This window comes from Pelmatolapia mariae, linkage group LG20, assembly GCF_036321145.2.
Source record: "Pelmatolapia mariae isolate MD_Pm_ZW linkage group LG20, Pm_UMD_F_2, whole genome shotgun sequence".
NCBI lineage: Eukaryota > Metazoa > Chordata > Actinopteri > Cichliformes > Cichlidae > Pelmatolapia > Pelmatolapia mariae.
Window position 1 is genome coordinate 36,997,517 of NC_086244.1, and position 12,411 is coordinate 37,009,927.

General features: G+C 40.2%; 1 protein-coding gene across 3 annotated transcripts in view; it reads left to right on the top strand.

The window, feature by feature from the left end:
* The window catches only part of LOC134617951 (plexin-A1-like), a 307,268-nt gene that overhangs the window by 25,199 nt on the left and 269,658 nt on the right, over nucleotides 1-12,411 (top strand). The window lies entirely within an intron of this gene.

Here is a 12,411-nt window from a genome sequence, read left to right on the forward strand (position 1 = left end):
AAGTGTAACTCAAACAATAATTTCATATTTATTTTTGGTCTCATGTGGAATAAAAGTGTTGGTGTCTTTCGCAGCAGTGCTGTGACAACCCTGAAATGTGATTGGTCAGTTGCAGTGTTGGTCGTGAAGCAGTATTACTGTAATGTTTTTAAAATGAATACAGTGAAGTCAGAACCACCATATAGTAAGACTGTATATTCAGACTTTTTTTTGTAAGACACAGCAACTAATTTAAATCTGCCACCTTGGGTTCAGTTACAATTAAAGTGCCATATGCTGACGTGTGTGTTTGTATGTGTGTGTTTGTGTGTGTGTGTGCAGATGGAAGAAGATGAAAGTTTGGATTTACTAACATGGAGGAGGTGCGCGAGGGGTTAAACAGTCTAGATTTAGATGAGCTCTTCCTCCATCTGATCTGAACTGCTGTGTGCACTTTAATAAGCACTTTCATTTATATTAAAGATGCAAATGTAGCCTTTACAGGGAGATTGATATGCATGGAGGAAGTGTGCGAGTGTATGTGTGTATGTGTGTGCACCACTTTATCAAGGTCCTCTGTTCATTAGCCTAGTGTAATTGTGTTAGCAGTGTTGCTGGCAGGGCGGGAAGAAAATATCTGTGTGTAAAGGTCACATCAGAGGAGAGATGACATACGGATAGATGACACACGCATGCACACATGACGTTCACGCACATACTGCCGTCCGCATCCGCCAAACATCTACAGCGAGACGCACACAGCCACATTCTCAGATGGAGACAGCTTTGGCTGTGGCTGCTAGTGTGTTTTGCCCTAAGGTATGCATATGTCTTTGAGTGTGTGTGTGTGTGGTGTGTGTGTAGGTGTAGGTATGTGTAGGTGTGTGAGTGGCTGCTCCAAGTGGCAGTGTTTAATCAAGTGTGATATTCCTCCTCTCTAAGCTTGGCATCTGCAGTGTAGGCAGCAGAAAGAGCAGATAAATTATCTCCTGTGGTGTGTGTGGTGCTCATAGGATTTCTTTTTTTTTTTCATGAGTCTATGACTGTCATTCCGCTGGTTTTTGTAGACCTATGCAGCATTCGATCATATTATGAGATGAAAAACCAGAATGCAGTCAAAGAAATCTCGCTGTCTACACATACAGGCTTTGAAGACAGGATTAGAATCATAAATAGCAACAGAAATGACAGTGAGAGCGCACATATACATAAACCTATCCCCAAATAACTTCCTTCCAGTTAGTGGGTGTGAGAGCCCTCTTACGTGATGAAGTGCGCGGCTTGTTTGTGCCGTGTAAAATGAAATAAAATAACTTTTCCGTTTGGGCGAGTAGTTGACACGTTATACCGGTTAGGATCACACTATTTCCTGCCTGTGCGTGGGTGTATAATTGTTGCTCTTCAGAATGGATATGTGCAATATTAACTATCCTTATGATGGAAGTTCTTAATCATTTAAAAAGGTGCAATCGGAAATTTTCGTGACTTCTCTAATAAAAGGGAAAATGTAATTTAAATTCGGCCATGTGTCCCCTCGCTTTGATCACCACCAGGAACTTCCTTTCTTACCCCTTGCATCGGTCCATATTTATTTGCCATGGTGGGGGTCGGGAGACATTGCTGTTACAGCCTCTGGCCTCGGAGGAAGTGAGCCGGCCTTCCTTTAAGGAAATCCAAGTGTGCCAGGACCCACAGACGATTGGCTGGCTGGGGACCCGTGGGTTGCACCTCCGGGGAAAAGGACCAATCAGCGACTGATTGTACTCACCTATGCTCTACAAAAGGCTGATGAACATTCGTTCAGGGCCTGCTGCTTTGAGCTGAATGTGCTGTTTGACTCACATGCTTCTGTCTGTGAGCCTTGCTTGTGAAACTGTTTAAGGTGTGGAATTTTTTTAATAGTGTTTAGTTGTGTTACTGCCCGTGAGGCTAGCTTTACTTTCTACTCGTACGTGAACCTTTTTCATTTCTTTCTTCATCTGTAGATAAAACTGTGCCCTGACTGATCTCCCTTGTGTGGGTCGTTTATGTTACCTCCCCTGTCCCCTAGCAGAGCCGGGTCGTAACAGTCGCTGACTGATCTTTAGGCCTGTGTGACTGAAGACTAAGAAGGAACTTATAGATGGAGACTTATACAATATCAGTAGGCCAAGCAGTGTAATCATGGCAGGACTGTAATCATTTGTTGGCCTTATTTTTGCTCTTAAGTCGTAGTTAGCTGCAGAACAGAAGGGAATTTAGTACCTAACTTAAAGTAACTTGCTTAAAAAAAGGTATAAGCCAGAGGTGCAGTATTGCATGAGGTGAATAAGACAGGCATTTTGTCTTGGCCTAAACATAAAGAAATACTGTAGTTTGGGTTCCAGTTCTGATTATGTGTAAAACCATAAAGCAGAGAGAAAGCCACAATAAAGCAGTGATATGAAAACTTTCTCTTCAGTCTGCAGGACAGCAGCTGCTGCTGCAGGACATCTCCAAAATCTATCTGCTATTTTTCACAGTTTTATTCATCAGCTTGATTTTCTTTTTAGGAGCATAAAGGACATTCAAAGGGTGGTTAGTGACCTGCCAGAGTGGCTGATGGAGTAGGTAATTATCAAAATTTACCAGTATTTGGCTCATTGCTGCTGTTAATTTTTCAAGTAACTATTCTTCGCAGCCAAAAGGCTTTTATCGTGATTATCAGCAGCAGCAGTTATTTTAACCTCTTAGCACCTCTTTAAATGATTGAAGCATTCTGACTGTGTTCAGAGCAGCTCCGAAAGCAAAGTGGACGTGCTACTTCAATTGGCCATTACGTTATGATTGAACCCATAGATAGGTTCACTGTCAAGGCACAGCACTCATATTCTGTTATTTCCATGAAGATGAGGCTGTTATCGCCAGCATTTGAAGCCTCACGTATAAAATCTCAGCATTGATGATCAACTTATAGATACTGATGTTTGTAAGAGTTTTTAGTGCAGAGCAGTGTGCTCAGACTGCTGTGCCACAATAATGCTGAGCTGACAGATTGGATGGTTGGTGTCCTGGGGTTTTACATATTAAAATATTATTTTTCCAAAACACTTAAGACGTCACTGGAAATTTGGAAAGATTGACCATGTGCTGATACAATAAAGCTGACAAGGTAGAGCTGGAGAAACCACCTCCATCATCTGCAGGGGTATACCAGGGGAACTGTCAGAGAGATGGAATTTAGGCTTACAGTAAAAACAGAAGCACCGGTGTGCGAGTTTGACTTCTCTGTAAATTAGCTCGTACACAACGGACAGCTTAACGCATCTCTATGGTCACAGTGAGCATGCAGCTAAGGTCACAGAGCCTATAAATGATAAAACTGCAGCAGCTTAAAAGAAACCGTGTGCACACTTGGGCAAACAGTATTACATCAGTCACAGAGTTTGGTTTTGGTTCTTCATCTGCTGGTAATATTGTAGGATTGGTGATGATGCATATTTATCAGACATGTCTCAACAACGTCTGGTTAGATTCTCATTAAGCTTCAGGTGGACATTTGTGGTTGCCAATAATGACATTTCTGGTCTCAACAAGTGCACTGCATGGACAAAGGTTCAGAGCCACTTCTCTGTATGGTTTAGGCCTTTTCAGTCCCATTGTCACAGGTAAATAAAGTCAGGCACCTAGTAATTTAATATGCCATTACAATTATTTGAGATAAAAACTGTTTATTCTAAAGATTTCAGTGAATTTGAAAGTTTTACTGTAATACTGTAAGCTAAGTAAGCTACTTAAGCTAGTTGCAAGTACTCGTGTTTTATGACCTGCACACTAAAGACTATGAATAATCAGTGTCAGCTTTAGGTTGATGGTGAATGTGATTGCCCCCCCAAAAAAACAAAAACCTGATTAACATAGGCCTGTTTGCCATTTTAGCTTTCTGACTATAGCATTTATTTCAAAGCACCACTGTGGTTAAGTGTGCAGAGCCTTTAGCATGGTTGTATACTCGCAGTTATGGTTTAAAGAGAGTCTAAAATGCCGATTTTTATGGCAGTGAATCAACTGAAGATATTCAAACAACAGGACAATGTGACACTTGCTCATGAACCTATCTGCCATCTAACACTGCAGCTCCGCTTAGCTTTGCAGAAGTGAGGAGATGCTTTCAGCACTCTAACATATTACTGGAAACTGAAAACAGAGCTCAGAGGACAGCTAATATGGGATTATTGGATCGGAAACAAAAACAACATTATGTTTAACCCTGTCTGTCACAGTAATTCCAGTATTATAAATATATAGTAAGCATGCACTGGTTGAGCAAAATAGGCTAGAAAGACCGCATCTATAGCATAACTGTGGTAATAATTGCACCTGTGCTTTGGTGCATTATGTAATTATAGTTAATGGTATTGGAGTATTTACTTTCAAAGTCCTTAAAATGAAAATATACCTTGATAATGATTATTATCATTATTATTAATATTATTCTCAGACTCAGGTGTTGCCACATCAGTGTGTTTACATTTCTGCTCTGCTAATGACAACTGAACATTTGTACTAACAACCCCAGTTTATTGCAGGTGTTACGGCACTGCCGCAACAATAAAACAGGTTTCTATTGCAGTTTGGAAATAAAGTCTCTCAACCAGGATAGATGGTGATATTCATCTTGCCTCTGGATATAAAACTACAGTACGCACATACTTTCCCATCTGCCTCCCTATACATAGACCCATTAGCTACTTTGTATAACGTTTTCTTCCTTCTTCGATTTTCCTTATGCCGTTGTTTCTGTAGTCTGTCCTTTATTTGTACATGCGTGTACATACACATACACACACTCAAGTGCACTGACTTTCAGAGTTCAAATGAATGGCCCGTGCAGTTTCTCTCTTTTCTTGTTTTCTCTTTCCCCCCCATCTCCATCCTTCATCGCTCTCTCCCGCTCATTTTCTTAAACTGCAAAATTGCTGTTCTGCGGTTGGGAGCCAGCTTCGATTATCTGCGGCAAATTCTCTGATAAAGAACAGTGTTTCTGGGCCTATTCAAGCACTTAAAGCCCCTCTAAATGGCTTTAGCTGCAGGGTCCCCTCTTTGGAGACTATAAACATACACATACACACACTCCATGCAGTGATTTCAACACCCATCATGGAAATAATCCAACTGCAGAGTCATTTCTTTTCTTTTTTTATTATTAAAGGCTTGTCAGCACATAAAAATACCTGTCTCTTGCTCTCTCTGACATTTCTATCCACTCAAGCATCTGTTAATACCCTGCTGCTGGACAGTAGTCTGTGTGCCTGCCGCATGTAGGATGCCAGGTCATGCTAGAATTATTTTCTGTTCACAAGAGAGGAAATGTTGGTGTTTTGTATTAAAGGAGACCGTAATCTTAACACAAAGGACAGGATGTGTCATTTCCTCAAAGAAGCCCAGGTTGCTTTAATAGTAGCCTTTAGCTGGATAATCAAGCACAGTAATAATATGGTCACCAAACCATTTGTTAGTAGTTTTGGCACTGGTGCAAAGTCCTGCTGGAAAAGGAAATCTCCTCTTCCAAAAAGGTTGTCCGCAGATGGAAGCATGAAGTGACCTAAAATCTCCTGGTAGACGACTGCGTTGACTTTGCACCACCACCAATGCCAGCACATGACAGAGCATCACAGACTCCAGTTACTTCATATGGACTTCAAACACCTTGGATTCTTGGACCCTGAATCTAAAGCCTTGATTTCCAAATGAAGTTCCAGATTTTCTTTCATTTGAAAAGAGAATTTTAAACCACTGAGAAACAACCCAGTTCTATTTCTTCTTATCCCAGGTATAGCTCTTCTGACTTAAATTTTGATATTAGGAATCTGACCATTTTAGTCCCTTTCCTGAAGACACCTGTGTGAGGCAACTCTTCATGCTCTCACACCTGCCTTAAGAGTTTGAAAACAGAAGGCAACAGGACTTCTTTTGGTGACAAAAACCGATTCATCCCAATGACAAAACTCCCAAACGCAAGCTAAACAACATAGTATATGCTGTGCTGTAAAGTAAGGAGTGACCAGATGTCAGCACTGGAGAAACCAAACAGCCATTCCACAAATGCATGGCACAACATAGAAGAGCCACCTCGAGCAGACAAGACTCAGCTGTACACTTAGACCTAAAGAACAAAGGATTGCAGTGTTCTCATTTTGGACCGAGAAGACAGGTTTTTTGACAGAGGAGTACAAGAGGCCATGGAGTGAATTATGACACCAGTTATGAACTACCTACAATACAGTCTTGATATCTCTTCCCAGGGACTTTAACCTCCATTCACATCTTACTCTAGGTGACCTCAATAGGTCACATGATAGGGTGGGGTCAATCTCACAGTGGTTTTACCTTTAATCCCTGGTGATGGTAATGACCTCTGTCTTTTTTCAAACTTTGGTTAATGTGTCAACATGATATAGTGGGTCAGTGACCCTCAGGACCACCTCCAAAGGGGACAACCCCCACCAGGGGTTAAATACCTGGGACTCTTCACTATTTTGCTTTTAGAACTGAGGAAGCCTCTTGGACGAGGGGCAAAACATCTTCACAAACTTAAAGAAGTCCAGTTGCCATCTCTTTTCAAGCTTTTAAGTCTACCATGACTGGATGAGTAAGAACATACACAGACAAATGACACCGGCCTCAGTCCATCCTTTGTGAAGCTCTCCCAAATTCTTGAATCGAACATTTGTTGATGATCTCAAAGCTGCGGTCATCCCTGTCCCATCTGCACATTTTCCTGCCACATTTTTAACATGATTCGATATAGCACTCTGCGAACAGCCTGCCTTTTTCAGCAAAGACCTGCGGCATATCCCCTTTTTGGATGGTGTCAGTGATCACCATCTGGGCAAGCGACAAGTCAGCAGTTTTACCTATGTTGTGGTTGTTTGTGATGAAATGGAGTGAGAGATACAGAGTATTCATACTGTTTAAGCAATAACCGTCAAAGTTAACACAAAAATGGCATTTTCACTTTAAAAAGCAGTGAATATAGAATATATGAAAAAATACAAAGAATTTTGCATTGATATTCTATTTATTTGAGATGATTTTTTTTAAGCCAAACTAACCGTCAGAGCAGACCTCCAACAGATACGGTTGGGGTATCAGGCATGATCTAATAGCCCTGTGTTAATATGTGCTAAATGGGCGCTGGCACGGCTGGCAGCCTTAACCCAATTTCCCTCGGGATGAATAAAGTATAATCAATCAATCAATCAATCAATCAAATCATCATATTGATGCTCCTCCAGGATCAACGTTGCAACTGATAAATGATATCTAAGCATTCAGTTAGCATTAGCCAATAAGTTAGCAAATTTATTAAAAAGTACATTTGGCTAACAGAAAACCTAGCTTAATCATATATTTATTATGTTGTACAAATTAATAAATAAAACAACTGCAATGCTTACGATTTGTTTATTTGTAAACAGAGACATGTTTTTCTATGCTGTGCTATGCAACAATCATCATGAACCAGCATTATTTTAATGTTGCAGGAACAACACCAACATGGTGGTATAAGCTGTCTTGCTTAACTTAAGAGAAACTGAACTGGACTGAACCTTAACCGCTGGGGCCAAGTATGAGTAATAACTAGAAGAGACAATTTAAAGGGTTTGTAATTTATGCAAAATATTAATAATGCTTAAAAGCCTAGAGGAAGATTTTATCATTTTTTAAAAGACTGTGTAGTTTCTCCTCATTAGCTATGCAATGCAAGCTGCAAACTGGCGCTCATTATCTTTGTGATCCAGCCCATGCACATGACCTCAACAACAGAGGTGAGATCTATGAAAAACAAATCAACACAAAAATAACAAAAAAACCCAAAACTGCTGTTTTTGTTTGTTTGTACTTGTGTGTAAGTAGTTTGAATTGCTGCTCCGCTTCTACCCTCCACCTTTTTGTTTCAAGGACAGTACTAGAAAACTAGTGCGGGGAAACACTCGCGTACAAACATCAGGTACCAGTTGATGGATCTGAATGTTTTTAACAACAAAGAGGTGTCGACACACTCGTACCTTCCACGGGCAAAAAGTTGCTGTTGACATTTCTGCAAGAATCCATAAAAAAAAGAAAACATTGACTTTTCATGTTGTTGTAGTGGAGTAGATTGTAGTGTTTTTGTATTATTTTTTATTGTTTTTTTGGGGGATGTGTGACATGACAATCAGAAACTCAACAATGTTTAATAAAACATATTTTACTCTAAATCATTTTAATGGATGAGCTGCATGTCACCAAACAACCATTACGGTTCATTTTTCCCTCTCCGGGCCTGCAGTAATTTTATGGCCAGCTGTAAACTAATGCATTATGTACTTTAATCAAAACAATAGAGCATGTCCTCTCCTTTATCGGGTTACACTAATGTTCAGAAAACAACTGTAAAAAGCATAGGTAACATTTTTCCCCCCCTACTCACAGCTTTATAATAGGTGTTTTAATTTGAGAGGCATGACCCACCTTTCCCCTTGACTGGGAAAACTCTCACTGCATTGCTACACTCATCATCACCCACCCCACCTACATGTATAAAATTAATAGTGAGTGCTTCCCTTAATGGGTGTGTGTCTGGCCCAGTGAGAGTAGCAATCCACTCACAAATGACACAGGTTGAAATAAAATTCACACCACAAAAAAATGTAAAGAGGGCTTTTTAATATTACTTTGCTTACATGCAGCATTTTTTTTAAATCTTTGGTGTTTAAGGTATAACTTTGTGCAAGTTATTGTGGGCAGAATTGATATAAATGTAGCTGAGGTGATTTGCGCGTTTGCTCCTTTTGAACAAAAGTGCGGAACAGTTGTCAGGATTTCGTTTTATCTGGAAAAAATCCTTAAACCCTTTCCATTCTGGCGAGCTTGGGGGAGACAGAGCGAGTGTATTGTAGGCGAGACTCAGTCAGATTAAGAATGATTAAGGCTCATCCACTCAGCTCTGCTCGCTGTGGATTCCCACTGCACTTTCTGAAAGAGTGATGGCTGATCTGCACCTGTCAGCTTGAAAAATAAGCGCGTGTGAGCGAGTCTTTGTATCTGTGGGCGTGCAAGCGGGAGTTTGTCTGCCTGTATCTCTGGCTGTGTTTATGCAAGTGTGTGTTTTTCCCCAGGAGATTTATGCCTTCCTGCGTCTGTTTGAGTGTGCCTGTGTGTTTGTGTGTGCTCCCTAAAAAAATGTATACTTGGAATGCAACTTTTACCTAAGCTTCTGTTTCCATGTGTGCGTGAACAGCTTTTTATGAATGAAGTCAAATTACTGCGCTGCCTGCTTCATCCTTCTCATCATCTCATTTAGATTGTTAGAATCAAATTTTCTGTGTGTGTGTGTGTGCGTATGTAATAAACTGTGTTAAACCACAGAGATGTATTTTCTTAATTTTTAATTGATTGCTATATAACTAAAGGATGTTAATGTGTGTGTGCAGTGTGAAGCTACCTCTCTATCGGTTTGCTTTCTTTTGTGTTGTGTGTGTGCATGCAGCTGTCTGTGAGGTCAGTGTGTCTGTTGTGGAATGCGGCTGTAAATGAACCACTGTGTCCCCACTGCATGGTGCAGCAGCCCACATGTGCACATACACACACACACAGAGTGTGACCCACATTCTCTTTATACTCACACAAACACGTCTTTTTGGGGAATTCATGTATGAATCTAGGTTTTGCAGTCCTGGAACAGTTAGATTATCTTATATTAGCCAGTGCCCAGTACCATCCATCCATCCACCCAATTTCTCCGCTTATCCAATTCAGGGTCACGGTGGGCCTGTAATAGGGCAAGAGCCGGAGTACACCCTTGGTAGGTCACCAGTCTGTCATATGGCTAACGCATAGAGAACCATTCATGTTCCCATTCACGACTATGACTAATTTAGAGTCACCATTTCCTCTAACATGTATGTGTTTGGACTGTTTGAGTTCAGTTTACAAGGAGAGAACCCACAAAAGCACAGGGAGAACATGCAAACTTTACACAGAAAGGTGGATTCGAATCCAGAACTTTCTTGCTGTGAGGCAAATCCAGCAATTTGATTCTGTATTATAATGACATCCAATACAATGCTGGATCTAAATATTTTAGATTTCATGACATATACAGTAGTACTGGTTTTGGCATCATCCATTTGTTTTTTCATAAGAAACAAAACACGAGATTTATTCTTTTTATCCTATGTTTGGTTTCATTTCTGCAATCACAGTTATCATTACTGGCAGATATAGCAGTGGCACATGGAGAGAAAACAACATTACCAATAAATACTGTTCAGTGAAATACATGGCTAACTCCCTCCCTTCCTACTTGTCTTTCTTTATATCTGTCCATCTGTTGAAAACCAGGAGAGGAGGATGTGAGTCGACTACAGTCTGCAGTATTAGTACTTGTCAATATTACAACTTTTGGAAAATGGATTCCAAATAGAAATCTCCTCACGTTCACAAGTGTGTCCGTCTCCTATCCCTCTTCCCACATCTCCTCCTCTGCTGTCCTTATCTGACCTGTATTGTGACTGTAAATTTTGCTACCATCTGTTGCAGTAAGCGTGGAGTTTTTTTTTGTTTTTTTTAATTGAAAAGATCCCATCAGATTTTCTAAGCATAGGCTGATTGTGTCTACCTTGACATATCTAAAAGAAAATCAGTTGGTGTGCTCATTTATGATGGCTTACCATTGACTTTTGCATATGACATACCCGTTCACATCGTCAGTACTTTAAGTACTGTCAGGTATTTATTAAGGGGGCTCCCTTATTCACAAGAGGTCACCACAGCAGATGTATCTACATGTTTGATTTGCCAGAGATTTTATGCCGACTGTCCTTCCTGACACAACCCTCACATTTATCCGGTCTTGGGGCTGAAACTAGCAGTACACAGCCATATGAATCCCTGAGGTAGGCTCTGTGTCTCCTCTTGGAATTAAACCAGGAATCTTCCATATTAAATACTATCGCTTTGGCATAAAATCTGATTTCACTTCAGAGTGAAATCACTAGCATCTTTTTATTTGCTGCATGGAGCTCGCATTATATTTTCTTGTTTAATAATTAATTACATCAAGTCTTAGCAGTGCAACTCATTTGGATGAGGCATCTTTCATCATTAATTTCAGCCTCCATATATGAAGTGTACAATTGACATCAAATGACTTACTTTTTCACAAAAAATGTATATACGAGATTAAAAAAATACCTTAAACAAGTTCTATTTCTATTGTCCCATACGGGGCGACACCTTAGGATGGCTGATTATTTAGGATTGCAATGGAAAATTCCCACATTAGCTCTCTTGTGTGTAACCACGGTAAACAGTTTTCTGTTGAGTTTGTGGCCTCGATTTTTTTTCAAGTCTTATCCAATCAGAGATGAAAATTAAACCCCCTTTAAAGTCAAAGGGAAACAAAACAGCTGGGTATGTTTTATCCTGTGATTAACAACAGCATGCTGTATTCCACTGTTTCTCCTCAGGCCTTCGCTCAAAGTTTCACAAAGGAACTTTACTAAAGAATAGGTGACATTACTGTGGTTACATCATTTATGGGGGAATGGAACTAGAAAAACTGTGTCCATGGGATAGGAAGTTCTATATTTGACAGTAGAAACCTCCAGACTTATGTAATATTACTGCAGGAATTGTTATCTCACTCGTCAAATTTAAAGCAGCAGTTGAGATCTGTTAATGTGAATATTAGCATGAGAAACTGTTCAAGAAAAGTCTACTCTTCACTTAGCCCAGACACTGTGGTCTGTGCCCCCCACAAGCCAGAAAAACAGCTCCTCCTGCATCGAAGTGGTTGCCTACTCATAATTTGTGAGTTAGGTTGAACAAAGTCTCTCCTAATTAGGTCCTCTTCAGGTTCTCCAGGTTAAACGTCTTGATTAGCTCTGAACTCTATGAAAGCTAAATTCCAAATAACTTCAGGTGTAAAAGTGAATGAAACTTTTTGGAGTTAGACGTAAACCCCGTTTAAGCTGTAGCAACACGATTATGGTGACGTGATTATAAGTTGAAATCCAAACCTCTGGGCTCACGTCTTTTAATCAACAAGGTAATAAATGTAGGTCAAGTTTCCAAGCAGCTCAGTCCAACTCCAACATTTTCTTTCTCTATGGCTCTTTGTCCAGAAAAAAAGTGTTTAAATTGGAAAAGGTATCTGTATAAATGTTTATACTTTGCCTGAGGTTTTCAAAGTTTCATTATGTATGCCTTGTGTACGTATTGTACAGTTCACATATAAGCTGACGCGTGTGGATGTCTGTTTGACAAGTAATTAAGATGGACCAGATGCAGAATACGCTCACACATATACAAACAGAGACTCGCACGAAGCGAGGCCGGCAGGCATGAATGTGAGCTCCATGCTGAAGAAGTGGTGTGTATAAATTTGCTTAAGTGTTTGGCTTAGGTCTGTGGCTGTGTGTGCAA